This window comes from Corvus cornix, chromosome 3 (assembly GCF_000738735.6).
Source record: "Corvus cornix cornix isolate S_Up_H32 chromosome 3, ASM73873v5, whole genome shotgun sequence".
NCBI lineage: Eukaryota > Metazoa > Chordata > Aves > Passeriformes > Corvidae > Corvus > Corvus cornix.
In genome coordinates this window covers 102903312-102922383 of record NC_047056.1, presented here as the reverse complement: position 1 = coordinate 102922383, position 19072 = coordinate 102903312, and positions in this window count along the sequence as shown.

Here is a 19072-nt window from a genome sequence, read left to right as displayed (position 1 = left end):
ATAACTTAATCTGGGAAAGGTGATATGATGGTACAGTTATCTTCCTTTCTTTACATCTTCTTTCCATTAGCTGAAAAGACTTTACAAATGACATGAGATTGTCTTCACTGAGATTTGTTTAAGAAGCTGAATGTAGGAAGCAAAATCTGAAGATTATGATCTTCAAAATTTGAAGATTTAAATCTTTTGGGAGTTATGTAAGTACCTATTATTTCCATGAATTATAATTTGGGACATTTTGAGACAAGTGTTCTCAAGAAAATTTGTAAAACTACTCTAAAACTTAGTAAAATTCAACTATCTGTGCATGCAGAAAAATGTGTTTATTTGCTAGTGGGATGAAAAAAACCCAAACAACTTTTGCCATTAGAAGGTTTTAAATTCTTGTTTTTCCTCCCTCCCCTACTAAATCCTGGGATCAGCCAAACCTGTATGTGTTTTTATCTAAGCTGAGTGACAGCATTGTAAACCTAACTTCATCAACATGCTGTAAATGGTTTGAATTAATTAATTTCCTCTGGAAATCTGTTATATCCTAGATTCTGCTTTAACCCCCTACGAAGAAGGCCCAACATGGAAGTATCAGTTAGCACCATAAGCACAGCTCAGTGGCAACTTTGTTGTTAATGAAAAATGGTTACTGTTCCACGCAGAAGCCATTGATGTTGATCTGGCCAACACTCCTGTGAGCAAACATCTGGTCTGTGTTAGATGTTAATTCTAATTCTCAGTCAATATTTTTGGGCACCACTACTGTTGGTAATTTATTGATATTACCTGGGTGTTCTGCAAAGCTGTTTTGGTGTACATAAAGCACATTTATTTAGTAATAATTTATTAAAATTTTTTAACTTATTTTGTCATGTTGGTTGGGTTTGGAAAGGCACGCATCATTAATACCTACATTCTTGTTTAAGCTCCATTTGATTCTCTTAACTGTTCCCATTTGAAGAACACTATCACTGTTCATTTGTGTGTTCTGTGCTCAAATCTGCCAAGATGTGGTAGCAGAAGTACATGGAAAGAAGTTTTCCCCACACCCAAAATAACATTATATGACATTACTAAGCCTCAGTAATCCACATCGTAGGAGTAAGGGGACTGGAGACAAGAAATATCCACTCTGTTGAAGTTTAAACAGTTTCCTGCAATGCCTGTATTTAGAAGGTAGTTCCACCAACAGCTGATTGCTGACTGTTGATGATTGCTCTGATAGATTTTGTTTATAAAATAGTAAAATACATTTTATACTTATTTGATAGTAAGGAAGGAACTGCTATCTACCACACATTTGTAAGTAAAAATATATTGGAACCCATGCTGGTAATATTACAAATGATAAAAGTTAATAAGAATGTTCTGGCAGTTCAAGCAATAGTGAACTTAATTGGCTAAACAGAATTGAGAAAAAAGGTATCAGCATGAAGAGCCTGTTAGATTAAGCAGAACCATTTGAAAGACAAAGCAACAAGAGAAGACAGAACTCAGGTTAGGAGTAATTAGACTAGTACAATTTTCCATCTGGACATTTGGATTTTAGTGGACAGGGAGGCAAAAAAGCTCATGAAGCCAGACAAGTGGAGGCAGAGAATGGGAGCAAGAGTCAGGGAGGGGGGACAGAGAAAATTAAGAGAGGATGAGGAGTTAAAATAAGAAGTTAGATGAGGGGCAAAGTAAGAAACTAAACCGTGAGTGGAGGAAGGAGTATGAATGCCAGGTGAGACTGGGAATCAGGTAAGAGAAGACTTCTAGACAGGGTTGAGGTTAAGTGAAGACTTCATGAGCAGAAGGCAAGAACCAATGTACTTTGACCCTGAGAATGGCTGGATTAAAGGGATTTAAAAGAGGTGCACTAGGGAGAAGTAATTCATACTGGTGTCATTGAGAAGGTACAGGTGGGAAGGAAAAAACAGAAGGTTCTTAGTAAAAAGCTTTATTTATCTATTTCCTCATTTTAGAGGGCATTACTTTGTACCTTTATTATTTTAATGTGGGGGGTGGGGTAGTGGTGAGATATGCACTATAAATCTAGTTCATCAGAAGGGGGGCTGTGGTTTGAAACACACTGTTTTGCTATGAGGAGATCTTGAACATCCTCTTTTATAAAGAATCCTTGGTTGCTATGGAGGCAGTTTCAAAAGTCCTTTGTTAGAATATGTGCTTTCTGCTAATAAAAAAAAAAAAGGAGGTCACACATTTTTTGGCTCAAAGTCGATAACCCAGAAATTTAAAAAAAAAAAAAATCACTGAAGGGGTGGAGAATCAGAAAGTCAGGAAAAAGCATGCTGCCCATAGGGAAAAGACTGTCTGTAACTAAGGAAAGAGGAGGCAGGTAGGAAACAAAGAGTGTACATTGTGAGAATAGTTTCCACTTTTCTTTGGTTATCTATTTGCAGAATGAGAACAATCTTCATGGGGAGGGGAAGGGCAAGCCTGCTCTTGCAGTCAGAAAATCAGACCTATGCAAACTAAGGACAAACTGAAAGCTTCAGAGAAACCCATCTATCTATTCCAGAGGGCATCTTTCTCACACTGCTCAGAAAGGTATCTGAGCAGTTTCTGAGGAAAGAGAAACAGGCAGCTCATCCCAGGGTCTTACTCTTTTCTTCCTCCACAATACCAAAGGACTGTGTTTAGCATTAGTGTACAGTTCAGGCTCTTGTGGGTTAAAGAAAAGGAGAGAGGAAGGTGTGGGCTTGCTTTTTAAACTTCTTTTTAATGAGTCAGAAACCCCTGGTCGTGGGTCACCAGTGAAAAATCTGCCTTGGGAGATTTATGCAGGAGAAGCTGCATTGTTTCTGGGGGAGTACTGCTATCAGAGAGGACCCTGCACAGTCAGCATGAGGCGGAGAGCCTCTTGCTGAAGAGCAGGGATACCGGAGCAGGGATGGCATCCTCCAAGCCAGCCAGGGCCCATTTGAACCCCCTGCACTGTTGTGATTGCTACAGCTCCATTGCGTGTTTGCATCTGAGGCTGGGGAGGAGGGGCACACACTGCTGTGAGAGGGGCCCATGTGGGTGGACTGGGGCTGGAAAGCATATGTGAAAAGCAGATGTGGTGTGTGTTCCTGAGCAGAGCAGAGTGTGACAGCAGGGGCTTGGGAAAGAAGTCTCGGTAATGACTGTGTTAAGATATTTTAATAAAGAAGTTACCTAGTGTAAATAAATCCATATGTTTTGTAATCCATAGTCCCATTCTGCTTCAGCATCTGGCAATGTGGGGATTTAGCAGTGATAGAATTAATGGTATAGCTTCCTATGATATTTAATGGGGAGTGGAAAACAATTAATGACTTATTTTAAATGACAGTTTCAAGAATAGTCTTCATTAAGGAAGGCTCACAATTAAAGGAGATTATGCTTGCTAAAAGCCAGGAAGAATTAAACTAAACAAGAACAACTTATAAGAGGGATTCACATGCATAAGTAGTTTGTCTTTATGTACTATTATAACTAAGAAGGCTCAAAACTTGTCATAGAAATAATTTGTGGACGAAGAGAAACATTTTGTCTATATTTTTGTATTCTGTGCTAAAGTACCCATTTTATCTGACTTCTATTTAGTTTTCCCAATCTTTTCCTACCCTCTTAATTCCCTTTTCCACAAGCAAGAAGCAACTTTGCCAAAAAAGAGCGACTTTGTCAAAAAAGAGGAATGGACAAGGAACAGGTGGTGTGGGGGCTTTTTGCTAGAAAATACTGACAAAAAGTGTTTCTAATTTTCTTTCTTTACCAGTGAACTTTTCCAGGAGAAATAAATAACAGCTATGTCCTCAGTCTCTATGGATGTACTAGGTCAAGTAGCTTGTACACAGAGTTCTGTTTGCCTCTAGTTCTAACCCTGTAAAACCATAGAATCATAGAATGTTAAGGGGGTGGAATGGATCCTAAAGATCAGCTGAATTTTTATTTCAAGAAAACAAGGCAGAGCTTCTAGGTGAGCATTGTCAAACTATTGCTTCTTTTTTTAAAGTTGATAGTTCTTTAAAACACTGACTGAAGAGACGACTGGAAAGAAAACTGAAAATTACCCCTTTTAATCACTAGGACTCTGACCATGAATATTCAAATCTGCTCTTTTCTCCTTACTTTTTTCTTTCTCTGGAATTGCATTCAGTACTATTTATCATTTTTTAAGGTTGACCACATCTTAGATTATGTGGGATGCCTCTGAAAATGTTTTGAAAGCATGAAAGTTCGTAAGGAGAGTGATAGGTGCAGTAGTACTTCATCACACTCAAGGAAGCCTGTGACCTCTTCAAAAGGGATGGGACACTGCCAAAGGGATTTAAATAATGTCATCCAGAAAGCTGTTTATTATTTCTGTAGTTATCTGAATGTCCTTGTTGATGAAAGTGTTCTGCAATTTTCAGTGTTTGTTCACAATTTCACACATCTCTGACTTTCCTAGGGGAGGAAAATATCTACAAATTTAATACAAAGTAAAAATGTAAAATATGAACATTCATAGCTTGCTAATCATCACTATAATAACCATGCGTGTTTTGGGGAATTACAGTTGCCTAAGGGCCACAAAGTTGCTCAGCTATTTCCTACTGGTTTTGCCCCTTCAGGAAAAGGAGTGTCAGGACCTTCCTCTCCCCACTGGCTGGTTTGTAGGAGGGTGGGTTTAGGGAAATGATAAAAACGAGTGAAATGTTACCTTGTTTTCACAGGTTTGCTGCCAGTAGCTAGCCCTAGGGGAGACAGGCATATTGGTAGTTAGAGCTTCGGCATGGCAGAGACCTGTGATTTTAAAGAAGAGTGCCTGCTCTTCACTCAGCCAGGCACCCCAGAGGCTTCAGTGGATACAAAACAAATGTGCTACATGCTGCTACAAACTTTTACATTCATGCTAGCTTGAACTTCCCCTGAAAAAATGCAATCCTACAAGATTTGTGAAAAAAATCGTTCTTGTCCCACTGCAAATGATGAGGGAGGGAGGGAGGCAGGGTGAGCTCCCCTCTGTTCCTGACGGAGCACAGCCGGCAGAGGCAGCGGGATGGAGGTGCCGAAGGCTCGGCACAGTTCTCCATGCTCGGTGTCAGCTGGTGCGGACCAGAGGGCCCAAGGGCACCCAGGAGCAGCTGCCAGATGGATCCAAGCGGCATAGGCTCCTAATGGACACTGCCCTGTTGGGAGATTAGCGTGGCAGAACACTGCCATATGCCTCCCTGCTCCAACAAATCCCCTCCATTCCCCTGACACTCATATACAAACCCTTTTTCCAAGGAACCCACAGAGCAGGAAAGCATCTGCCTTTGGGCTGACTCCTGGAATGAAACCTGGTTTCTCTGGTGCTTTGTTGTATGCACAGGAGTCTGAAAACAGGTCTTGTCAATTTCTTTGTGCTCTGCTCTTTCTGTTCTTGTGAGTTCTGATGATCTCCTGATTTGGCCTCAGAGATCGTGATGAGTGGTGAGGACACATTCACCTTCTCCCAAGATGCAGAATATTGGCCAGAGCTACTCAAGTTGCTCTGGTGTCCCTGGAACATGGCAGTCTGTCCAGTGGTTAATTTGTATGAGAAGATTTGTGCAGCTTGTTTACACACTCAGATCACCAGGTCTGTCTGGGTATTGTAATCCCTGAATCATATTAGCAAGGATGTTTCTGTGCTTATTTTTCACCTCTTTCTGGCATAGGACATGGTCCCCTATCTAAGATCATCTAGAGGGTTTAATGAGTCCCAGCACCTTCTCAGGCACTGGCAGTCTCCACTCAGTCTCCACTTTCTGTGCCACTTCGTCATTGCAGCTTTTGGTCTCATACTGCAGATCTTCAGCAACTTCAGATGGTGCTGAAGAGGGGGTTGCAGAGGCATAGAGTAAGACCTTCCTAAGTAAGCCACCTCAGGCATGGTTTCCTAGAGTTCATAGAACCATAGAATCATAGAATCACAGAATCATAGAATCATAGAATTGTTTGGGGTTGGAAGGAACCTTAAAGATCATCTAATTCCAACCCCCCTGAGAAAGGCAGGGATGCCAATAGTTGTTATGGTTTGGCCTTGCTGACATAGATGGCACCTTCCAGTCCTAGTGCAACAAAAGTGGAAAAACAGGGCCAAAATTGGAATATTAGGGATACCATTAAAGTGTTGTGATAAAGTAGCAGACATGCTACAGAGAGACACACCATACGTTGTTAATGACTTGTAAGACATTGCCACTCCAAGAGGATTCCTCTCACTTGTGACCTCAGTTACCCTGAAGTCACTGTTATCTCGTTCATCACTGATGACAGACAAAGCGAAAAGTGGCCATATTTAGCTGTCTCAGTAAGATTCTTGAATCCACATTTCTCTTTATGGAGCCTTTTCCAGGCCTCTAATGAACAGCCTTTCCTTCTTTCAAGAAGTCAACAAGTACATCAATGTCATATCTAGCCCTGCTAGGCAGAAATTAGCCATGTTCCTCAAACACAGTTGTTGGAGTAATACTAGAATGTCTATTATTTTTTATGTGAACAGATTTAACTGAAGAGACTAAAAGGACACTTTCTACTGCTTTTTTTATCTCACTGCAACGGGAAAAAAGAGACATCAAATTTGCTCCTTCTATGCTTCTCATTCTCTCGCACAAATGTATTTTCCTAAAATTTTTTGCTATTATGCCGTAGGTAGGAGTGTTAGTAGAATCCAATTATTTATATATTTATTATTCTCTGCACATGCATTTTCCATTAACATCAATAGAATTTAAATGCGTACACAGGGAAGGGAAAACAAACAGTTAATGATCTAAGTGAGAGAAAGGGAAACATCGTGGGCCTAGAAATACAGTTAGCTGTGAGGGGAGGAGGAAAATTATTTTCCTGATTTAATTATATCTAATAAAAATGGAAAAGACCTGATGGGCTTGGATCATCTTTCTCTGCCCTCTGCAGGAAAGTGATTGTATCTATGTTTGTCTCTCGCTCTTTGTACATTATCTACTCTTGGAGACCTTCAGTGACAGTGAATCAAATGCCTTCAGAGCTTTTTCATTGGCAACTAATTAGCATGACTGTCAAGAAATGCTTTCCTGATGTGCAACTTTAGAAAGAGAACTGCTTCCTCAGCTTGGAAAATACATGGGGAGTTATTTGTGTACTTAATTTGACAGAGAAAGCAAAGAGGTAGTGCTAGGTGATCATAGAATATCTCAAATGGGAAAGGACCCATAAGGATCATCAAGATGTTCCCAGAAGGAGAAGTACCTCCTTTCAGGTCAGCTGATTTCAGAGTGACCATGATGATGGACACTGGAGCATTACAAAAAACACAGCTTTACTTCAATTTATGTCCCCATGAAAGGTTATCAAAAATAAAGAAGTCCATCTCATAGTGAAAGAACATATTTTGCAAAGTTTGTGGTCTCCAAAAATCCCAAATAAACAACGAAATTATGAGTACTGAGTCACAGCAAGTTCACTGCTCCACCATGTTGGTGTAAGCAGTGGAACAGCCAAATCTGAGATACTTAAAGGTGTTCAGATCACTTCCATAGACAGAAAATTAGATGACAGAGCAGCACAGCAGTACTTTTCCTTCCCATTCCAGTCCTTCTAACATTTCATTTGATGACCCCTAATGTAATTTAAACCAGTGGCAAGACGCTTGAGCAGCTGGAGCACTGTAGCTGCTGGTGCCTTCCCAGCACTGTATCAGTGATGTTATCAGTGTAGCCAAGCAGCTAATGGGCATCAACACAGAGCATTTGGAAACTGGGCTCTCTGATGCAGATGAAAGACTCTCAAGAGACCATGGAAAAGACACTCCTTCTCACAGGAGATCTGAAAAATTTTGTTTGTCTATTAATTGTGAATGCCTTTCAGAGCAATGAACTATTCTGTCTGGAGGCAGGCACTCCCAGAAAAGCAGAGGAGGAGGAGGTGCATAGCTCACTACCTCCATCTTTGGGAGGGGGTGTTTCTTCTAGACAGAATCCTTTCTCTGCTTCAACACTGGTTAGTCAGGAAAGTATTTTGAGCTGTGGTAAAAGCCAAGACAAGTTTTCCCCACTGTAAATTTAGCTAAGCTCATATTATCTTGGAATTTCACTATAGTGCCCAGCCAGTCTATTTTTCCCATTTCATTAAACTATCAGTAACAATGTTAGGGGAACTTACAGGAAATAGGTAACCAGCTCATTTCTGGAACAGCAGCTGACCTATATATTCAGAGGAATAATAAAGATTTGATGTCAGGTTAGGTACAGAGAAGTGCATTTGACTCTCTAAGCTCAGAAGGACCAATAAAGTTGAAGAAGAGCCTTGGTGGATTAATACCATTAGGGATATTCATGATGTGATAGTGACACTTTTATTAAAGGGTGAAAAGTAATGCTTTATTTTGGAAATATAATTTTCCCTGATGTTTTAACTGCTGTATCTCTGGGATGATCATTATCCTTTATTCACTTCTTAAATTCATTATTATTTTTCCACAATGGAACCTATTGAAGTTTCCATGGTATATTTCTAAACTGTTCTTGAAGGAATGAAGCAGAATATAGTCATTCAGAACAAATGAGAACTGATAATTAAGAAGAAATAATTCAGTAATTACAAGGTGGTTCAATTAAAGTAATAAAGAGAACCAGTTGTGATTGATCCATTCAAAGTCATAGTTTATTTTTACAAATTGGATTTGATTTCTGGCTAACTGGGAACAAGCAAGTGATCTCAAGGCTGCAAGAACCAGATAAAGAATCTGAATAATGAATTACTTGCATTCAACCTTTGCTTTTTTTCAAGGGAGAGTTGTTGTTAATGTAACAACTTTGCACCAGTGATTCCACTAAGACTTCAACACCTTTTTTTTAATGGAATCTGGAGTTATTTTTTTATTTCCACTGAGTAATTTTATTGCCTATCAGTCAGACTCTATGCATAAATATATGCAGTGAAGCAAACAAAAATCTCACAAAGATGGAAGCTTGAGAAGGAAAAGAAAAAGAAGTCCCTTCTAGTTTTATACCTAGAGAACAGTTACAAGGAAGACAGATGGACATAGGCAGGCTGCTGTCAGGATTACAAAGCCTGAGGTACTGAGTATCTCATCAGTGATCCAACAACCTTGTAGAGGTCTTGTTCACAGGTTTCATGTACTAGTTTCTACACCTAAAGAAGAATTTGAATAAAAGGAACTCAAAGTGATACAAACTAGGCATTACACCATCTAATTTGCTGAATTAAGGCCACAGGTCTAGATTTTCTCCCTTCCTTATATGATGACTGAGAAGAGTCACAGAGCTCAGAAAGGCAGTGAGAAACCTCATACACTGAGTAAGAAGCTACCTAGAAACCCTGATTTCTGAAATTGAAGCCTACTTTGAGATCCTTAGTCTAACTCCAAGGAACCTCTTGGTGTATCTGAACCTAAAGATTGCCTACAGAAAAATAGCAAGTACAATCTTGGTATGTAACTGATCACAGATACAGCTTGTCTTTAAACATCACCGGTGTTGTTACCCTGTTTTTTCTGTAACAAAAAGGTGATTGCAGTATTCAGACCAGAGGAAGTGCAAGAGCCAGAATCTATTCTTCTCTGATAATTTTTAAATTTATAATTTCTGCCTTAGTAAGCAGTTTCCTTCTGGAAAGAAACAGTTCTTCTAACACTTTACTGAGTAACAACATTCTGCAACTTTCTTGGTGAAGATAGGCCATTGCCTAGGAAAGAAGGTAAGTTTAGCAGGGAGTATTTTGCCCTAGCAAAGTAAAAAAAATCTGGAAATTAACATCTTTAGAATTGATATAACACCAATGCTATGGCAGAGGTCAGAAAAAAAGAAGATATGTAGAAAAAAAATCCCAGTTTTGAGCTATCACTTTCTCTCCTGCAAAGAATTTTCATTGTCTTCTATTTATCAGTGGTAAGAAACTCCCCTGTATATTAAAGCAGAAGGAGAAAGTTAAATATGTTTTCCTGCTTTCTCATATTTGTAAAGTCATTACTAATAAACTTGTAAAAAGTATTACTGAAAACTAATTGTCTATAACTGGATTAAGGGACTTTAAATGTAAAGGTATTTTGGGAAATTTAATTATGTGTGATTTGTAGCATTTATGTTTGTCCAGTCAATAAAAGCTGATTTTTATACATCTTTACTGGTTACTCTTTCTTTTTCACATCCATCTCTTCTTTCATCAGAGAAGGAACACAAGAAAAAGTGATCAAACACAATCTTCAGAAGCCGTTTTTGCAGGATGATTTGTCAAGCACAATGAATGGAACATTTCATTCCATTAAGTGAAAGGAATCTTAATTGATACTTGAGAGCAATTTCTTTGACAAGAAGAGGCTTTTACAAAGTTCTCCCACCCTATCCAGAATATTATTCAGTTCAGTGATGCTAAATACCTGAATGTAAATTAAATATATTTTCTGCTGGGTCTGACAGAGTAATAATTTCTGTACCTTGGTAGATGTGTTTCAAAATAGAAACATAAAGGAAACAACAGCTTATAGGAGAATGTGTAGAAAATGTTACACTGCTGGTCCTATCTGCCTCCAGCCTCCCACCATGCTTCAGAGTCCATACAAATTATTTCAAATACACTATTATTTTGTCTTTGCTATACACAATGTGATAACTCCCATATTTCATAGCATGTTTGTTTTTCAGATCTCTCCCCACAATGGAGTTGGGTTTTAGATCTGTATCTATAGCAGGATGAAAGAAAATTATTTTTATTTTAGAATTCATTTTCTTGTAATAAAAAAGCTGACATTGACAAGTTAGTTTAAATCAGAGAAATTAAAAATGCAAGACTTCAGAAGATGTCAAAAGACCATGTAGTCCATCCTGTTTTCTTAGAAGCATAAGAAATGAAGCATAAGAGATGAAAATGCTTGAAAAAACTTGCTGATTATCCCAAAATCTTTCTCATAGCAGAAGTCAACTTTGTGGTCATGTTGCTCCTACTAATTTCTTATCATCAGGAGCTGAGCTAGCCATCTGTCCCTTTCTCTGGGGTCACTGCCATCCTTGGCAAGATTTCAAAACTCTTGCCAAGGTTTTTCCTATTTCTTCCCTCATTGCTTCCTCTTCAGATTTAAGGATGTAATTTGTGTAGGCCGGCAGAGCTCTATTCACTTAAAAGGGCTATCATTGCCTTCCAATATTTTGCTGCCTCTGCCCTGAGGAAATTTCCTGTGGTCCCCTTTAGAATACAGCAGGTCTTGCAGCAAGTCGACCTGCTGATCACAGCTCTCATTTTCTATCTTACCCTCTCATCCTTCTCTCACACACACTTTTTCAGCAGGCTCTCAGTAGAACTCTCTCCCTAGCCTTCCTCTTTACTTGCCTCCCTTTTTTATCTGTCTTTGTCATCTATAAAAAGTGTTTGAGGTGTTTAGTGGAACATTTCTCTTGGTTGACAGGTTTTTTGTCTCTTTTCACTGTGTCATCACTGTGATGCCACATGCAGATGGAGGAAGGCAGTAAAATTGTTCAGCTTGCTAATCATTGCTTTCCTTATGTTATTAGTCCTATTATCTACATTGGTTCTTTAATGATAAAAAAAAAATCAGAAAAACAAGCATTTTCAGAAGTATAAATGTGTCCTTGTATACCTAAATCCCTCTGCCTGTCATATTTTTACCCTCATATCTGTAGTTTCTGCTTTTAACATTAGATTGAACTAGACAGAACTGACTGGTTTAAATCATCTTAATTTTTTACACAAAAGGCAATTTTAGTTGTTGTTTTTAAAAATGAAAATAAAAGAATGTCTAAAACAAGCCATGTTATATGAAATTAATACTTTACATCAGGAGACAACTTAAATATCATTGACATTAGATCCTCAAGCCTATAATATTACTTCCTTTTCTCATTCACAGCTGCAGTGCAGAAATCCCTGGTGAATCAATGCAAAAAAGCCAGCATGATCTACCCTTTGCTATCTGTTTTTCCTTCAAGCACTCCTCACACACAAGAATCTTGACAAAATGCAGTCTTGAAACACCGAAAGCCTCAAGTCAACAAAAGCTCTGTTTTACCTGAGAATTCTGTTCAATAGGGACACATTTATCTTCTGCTGGAATACTGTCACCACCTGCAGTACACTACGCTGCTGCTACTCAAATCTACATACTATTATAGAGCAGAGTAGGAAAAAGAGCTTTCTGAACTTAGAGGGATTTTAAGAGCTAAAACATATTTACCCCATTTAAACTTTACAAGTTTATTACAAATTAAATGCTCAGGGCTAACTAATGATAACAGCTCCAAGTTTTCATTTTGGTGCTTGCACCAACAGCTGCCAATTAACCCTATATGAGTAACTTTTTGCTCAGTAAATTCTGTTATTCTTACTTTGAGTGAAAATGCGAAGAATGTATCCAACTCTGATGCTCTCCGCATACCTGTACAATCCTTCATGTTCAAATGCTTCATAAGATATTTAACTATCTCATTTTAACTGAGAAAGAGAAGACATTCACAGATATGATTAAACTACACAGAACATCAGTCAAAACCTAAAGCTTAACTAAAGTTTCTGACATTTTGCACAGTCTGGGTAAAACCTCTGGGTGGAAAACCTTTTCCTGATATCTATCCTAAGCCTCCCCTGACTCAGCTTGAATCATACATTGACACAGAAGCACGCTCCTGCTGAATTACATGGCATGCATGTAATGTTGTTATTGGTTTTACGCTGGGTATGTGAAAACAGGCAATAGCTGTCATGACTGGAGTAAGGGATGTGTGTAGATTGTACTGCTGGCACAGAATACACACACACACACAAAGTAAGTTGCTCAACACCTCTAAAGGTTTTATTTCAAGTATTTCACATTGTTACAGCAGTTACATATCACATACTCTTTTTTCCTTTTTTTTTCTCTTCGCCTTCTGTTCTGAATTATGCCACATAGTGGGGCCCTTTGAAGTTTTGTAGTCTACAGAAACATTTAAGACATGTTTAGATATATCTGATATCTTTTTATGCTTCATATCACTACCTATTGCCATTGATGTTGAAACTCTTTTACTTAAAATCAGTAGAGTCCTTAGCAGACCCCATGGAACTCCCTGGTGCTCTGCTACTTGGAACTGATTCGACACTTGGGTCACTTGGAGCACTTCTTTCCTTGGTTTCAAGGCTTCCTGACAGTGTACACAACACTGACATTCTGCTACAGAAATGAGGACAAGGCGCTTTGGAGGGGAAGGAGCAGTGCCAGGGCAGAAATCTGCAAAGAACCCAAGCAATTTAAGGTTCCTATTCCCACAGCTTCTTTCTTGTTGCTGCACAAACATTATCCCTTGCTCAGTGACAGCAGTGAAAGAGCAGAAGGCTGTGCAGGTAGGAGGCAGAGACTGGCTACTCAAGCAATGCACTGCCTGTCCTCATCTGCCATCTCAGGCAGTCTGTCACTGTAGGCTACTGTTTACTTTGCCTGTGACTAAATAAGCCCTGTTGGTTGGGCTTAAACTACTATTCTTTCCCAATGGAAAGGCTTTGTGAAAAATGCCACCTTTCTCACTGCAGGCTTCAATGCTTAGTGTTTTCTATAAGTACTTCTAAATCACTCATAAGTGTTTTAAAGACCTGTGACATTGAGGATTGCTGATTCTAAAATAGGGTGAGCTTTTTTAGAGTGAATATTGGTAAAGTCTTACAAAGTGCTTATGCAACCTGACTTTATTTGACTTTTATTGTTTTTTCTATGCAGATACCCCAGTTTGGGAGGTTAGTTACCACTATAGTTCAGAAAAGCTGTAACTTCAGGATAAAAAATGTATTTGCAGCTCTCCTTTGTGAACAGAGAGATGTTCCACAGCATCCTAATACATGTACAAGAATTACACTGATGCTATAAGCCCTGTTGCCAGGATACTTTTGCAAGACATTTTTCTTTGCTTGTCAGTTGAAAATGGTGTGAAATAGCTGTTCTTTAAAGTATTTCAAACTACTGTTCACCCATAATGCTTTAAGTAGCACAATAGCTGGAAAGCATGAAGTGGAACATCAAAATCTATATGAACAATGCTTACTATTAATATTATACCTACAGGATGATTTCAAACCCCTCAGTGAGCTGAGAGAGAGGTATGACCCCCTGAAGTACAATCTCTTTCAAAATTCCTATGCACTACTTCTGTCTCCCACCATCCGCTTTATGGGAATGCACTTTCATATAAAAATGGAGTTGTCTTGTAGATTACAAAGAAGAAAGAGGATTCCGCTATAAACCCCATTATGTATCCCTTATGAAAGTCAGGAGCAGATGTTGCAAACCATTTTCCCACAAAAATACATTTTCGAACAGAATTTCAAAATTTCTGAAGCATTCTTTACGCTGAGCTCTTCAGTGAGCTGCCTGGAGTCACAGTGTTCAACATCTCAGAAACTGTTTTATCATCATGAATCTCAACAGCTCTGCTGCTGTCTGATATTATAAGCTAAAGTATCAAGACAGAAATTATACCTGTATCCCACAGGGCACAAAGTGCTCTGTGCAAGGGACATCTATAAGGGAAAGGCAGGGATGTGCCCTAGACTGAGCATCACTTTCCCGTGAATCGCAAAGCGACTGCAATTCAAGGGAACTTGGCTGACAACAAAATCTGACACTTAGACAACAACAAAACCCAAAAGGGTATAATTTCTCTGCCTAATTTACCTTCAGCACATAAGAGAGTAATCCCTGCTGCATTGATCCCTCCTCAGTCAAAGCCTTTTTTGCCCTGTTCCCGCAAGAACCTGAAGACATTAGATTATGATGGGAGAAACTGTGAGTTAAGGAGGATATTTGGTGTTGTGTAATAGCTCAAGATGCTTTACACAGCTTTAAAACATAGATACAAATATTCTGTGTGAGCTATTACAGTCATTATCCAAAACTCACATTTGAGCGGTCTGACTAACTGAAAAGGTGTGTCTTCTTCATCCTCCTTGGTGGCCTCAAAAGTAAAGAAAATCACTGCACCTTTACCTTTTGTCTGATTATTAAATTCCTGTTCTGCTGGCACGAGCCAAGTGATCACAACTCTGCTAACATGGAGTAAAAGTGATTTGTAAAATTGTCTGTAAGTAAGTTATCCTGTGTATAATTGAAAATCTAAGAGATTGTACACACAAGACAACTGTGTGAGAGTTAATCCACAGAATGGCGACAAAAGGAAAGAACTAAAGCAAAAAGTAAACGCGGGATAAAATGGAATTCTTTTCATATTAAAACAGGTTACAGTGTAAGGAGATGAATTATTGAAGTAATCTTGATATTGCAGACATGGCAGTGATGCAGTTTATAATGTGAATTCTCATCCCAAAGGTTTTAAAGGTTGGTGGATGTTTGGGGGCTTTTAGTAGTTTTTCCTTAGCTGTAAAACACACTATGAAAGACAGGTCCTGCCTACATTTGTGCTCTGTTCCAATTTGGAGAACACAGACTGGACCTCATTTCCCACTGAGCCTTGGTGACTTTCTGTCAGCAGAGAATGATCCTTTTTTGTGAAAAAAACATAAAGAATGTCAACTGGAGGAGGCAAAATCCAATAAGATTATGCACAGTAAGTATTCAGGACTGGAAAGAGGACCCCATCCCTCTGTTCTGACCAGAGGTGGCCCTTGACAGTGCAAGCAATTAACAAAATTACCAGGGACACTGAATAAAATTCCATTTCATGAGCCCTTTTTTACACAGCATTTCCTCCACTTCTGCCAGAATTCTTTATAAAGTAATACAAAGAGAGGAGTGAAAATTGGCTTTGGAAGACACCAGACATCCATTGCTGTGCTCATTTTCCTGTATTTCCTTTCTGCCAAACCAGTCCTGGAGATGTAACCACAATGTGAGACCAAGGCACTTCTTGGTGAGCGGGGCATGTGTGTTTATACTTCGTTTAGCAAGGATGGAATTCTATATGTACAGCACAGTGACAGTGAATAATCCACTGCAGGAAGCATAGAGTAGCCATTTTTGTCCAAGGCAATATCATAATATTTATTGCTAAGTTATAAATAGATCTTATAGAACTTTCACAAATCCTTGATTGCAGCAGGCACAATTAGCATTGTGCCATTTGCATGTTCAAAAACCCACACTTTCTTTCTTGACAGTCATGTACCCTCTACCTTTTTTGTGCCAAGGAAAAAAAATCTTCCCTGGATTCCTTGTAGTTCCAGGTATGCTGCCCTTCTCTCCTGTGGCCCACGGCTCTGGTCACATCCTCCTGTCACAGACAGTCATGCACAACTCCACCAGTGCATGTCCAGGTCAGTGGAGCGATCAAGGACAGCTCATCTGTCTTGTCTTGGTTTTTTCCCAATCACAACTTCCCTTACAGTCCAATGCATATTTAATTTTGCTATGATTTATTCCCACTTAGTGTGGTAAGCACACCCATTAACTCCAAAGATTTCTGTGATTGCCTATAGATCATGAACACACTTTCAGGATGCTGTCAAAATATTTCAGCATCAGACTGTCATTGCAGATAGGAAGGCTGGCATTTTTAGTTCATTTCTCTCCCTTTTTTGTCTGTGCCCCTTGTACAAGGATTCTTTCTTTCAAATTTGCTTTTTATAGTGCATATTTCCAATACTCTTTAAAGCTGTGGTCTGTGGTGCAATGTTGAGCTGGGGGCCAGTCACCAGTGGCATGCTCCAGGGGAAAATACTGGGGTCAATATGGTTTAATATCCTCATTAATGACCTGGAGGGTGGCACACGGCATTCAGATGATACAGAACAGGGACAAATGGCTGATACACCCTGTGTATCTCAGTGGGCTGAAGAAATGGGCAAACAGGAATGTGATGAAGTTCAAGAAAAGGAAGTGTGAGTCCTCTACCTGGAGAAGAATAATCATGTTCCCTATAGTGGGGGCTGACTGAATGGAAAGCAGATTTACAGAGGAGGACCTGGGGAACAATAAGCTGCCCTTGCACCAAGAACATCTTGGACTGCATGAAGTGTTGCCAGCAGGTTGAGGGAGGTGATCCCTCTGCTCTACAGTGGTGAGACACACCTGGAGTGCTCTGCCCAGTTCTGAGCTCCCCAGAACAAGAGAATCATGATCATAATGGAGACAGTCAGTGAAGGGCCACTAAGAGGCTTAAGGAACTATGGCATTTCTCCTATGAGTAAAGTCTGGGAGAGCTGGGACTGTTCAACCTGGAGAACAGAGGGCTCTGGGGGAATCTCACTGAGGCATAGGAATACCTGATGAGGGGAGTAAGAAGGAGACAGACTCTTCTCAGTGGTGCTCTCAGTGATGGACAAGCAACAACAGAGGTATTGTTTATAGCTAAACATTAGTAAAAGCATTTTTATCATGAGGGTGGTCAAGCACTGGAACAGATTGCCAAGAAAGGTTATAAAATCTTGGTTCTTGGAGATACACAGAAGCCAACAGGACATGGCCCTCAGCAAACTGCTCCCGTTGACCTTGATTTGGGCAGGGAGCTTGAACCTGATCTCCACATGTCCCTTCTCATTTCAATTCTTTTCAGTCTTCTTCTATATTGTCCATTATGAGGCTTATACCACGTACCAGGGCTTCAGCTAATTTCCAGTTTTCCACTTTACCCTCCCAGTCACAGTTACCATTCAGTGCACCATGGGTGTACTCTGTAGTACAGCACAGTTCAGCATTACAGTCACAAAAAGATGTGTGACAGTGGTAGCAGCCCATCAAACACCAAGGCAGAACATAAAGTGGTGTCATTTTTTAATGTCTATTTTAATGGGATTATAGGAGGAGTTTATAAGTAAAAAATTTACAGATAAAATACTTTTAGTCAAACAACCTACTAGTTTTGGAAGCTGATGTCCTGAAAAATCTTTAATATCTAAGTTCCTTTTTACTTTTTTCCATTTTTTCAGCCTGACAGTCCTTACACAAGGACAGGTCCTCTAAAAAAAAAAAATAAAGAAGAAATGTGGCTGGTAATTATTCACGAGTCTCCAGAGTTTCCATTCATTTAGCAAATACATGTCATCCAAGCAAATTATTTCCTAAATAGTAGTTCTCCACTGAAACAACTTCAACAAGTTCAGAACAACATGAATAAGCTTCAAGACCTTAATAGGGAATTGAGAGCTGTAGAAAACCGTGGAGTTAGAGACACTCCTGCAATCTCCAGCAATATGGAGGATCTAAATTTTGTAAAGTTCCCATAACCCATACATTTACACTCCTGGTTGGCTGAAGGATAAGAGCTACATAAGCTATTAGATAGTAACTAAATACTATTTTTTTTTTCCCCTCACAGAAATGGTAATTGGCTGACCACTGTACAGGATTCTCCTCATGCAGATCCAACCACTTATCCCTATGTGTCTGCAGCCCAAATCAACTGTCTGGTTATGCTTCAGTGGAGGTTTCTGTTCCCTTAGGTGGAGAGAAGGACTGCAGATATTTGTGATTTTTTTCCTTGCAAAGCAAGTTGTGCCTTGCAAAGCAAGATCAACAATTTTATTTTTAACTGAAGTCCGCAAATATCACAGGATTCTGGGAAATTCCAGAATTTCTCAACCAGTAAGAAAATATCTTTATTTTAAGTATATCATAGATTGAATGACATGAAGTTCTGTCTCAAAAAGATAACATGATTAAATGGAAATGTCTGATCCTTTCTCCTTGAAGATACAAACAAAGCAAATCATGTTTGACTAATCTCTAACACAGGCCAGTGTTTGAAGTGTTAATTAACAAACACGGTGCAAGGAGGAATGGTACAGGGATTTAATACCACTCAGGGGCACTAACAGAGAAAATAAAACAATTCTGCCTTTGTAAGCAGATTGTGTGGAACACAGGCAGAGCTCAGATGGATTCTTATCCAAACACCCATCAAAAATCACATTCCATACACATACAGGTAATTTTTCAGGAAATTACAGTGCTGTGTTTATATATTTATGTATTTTTTGTCTTCTATGCATTTCTACTTTGTTTCAACATAACTCTTTTCTGTAATTATCCAAACTGTCCAGGTGTTTATAATAACTATAAGAAGTTCAATGGAGTGTGAGGACAAATTGGTCAAGGAAACTGATCATTTTACACTTTTAAAGTCCTGCCCTATTTCAGTCCCAATCTTATAAGTTTTTACTTTATCCCTCC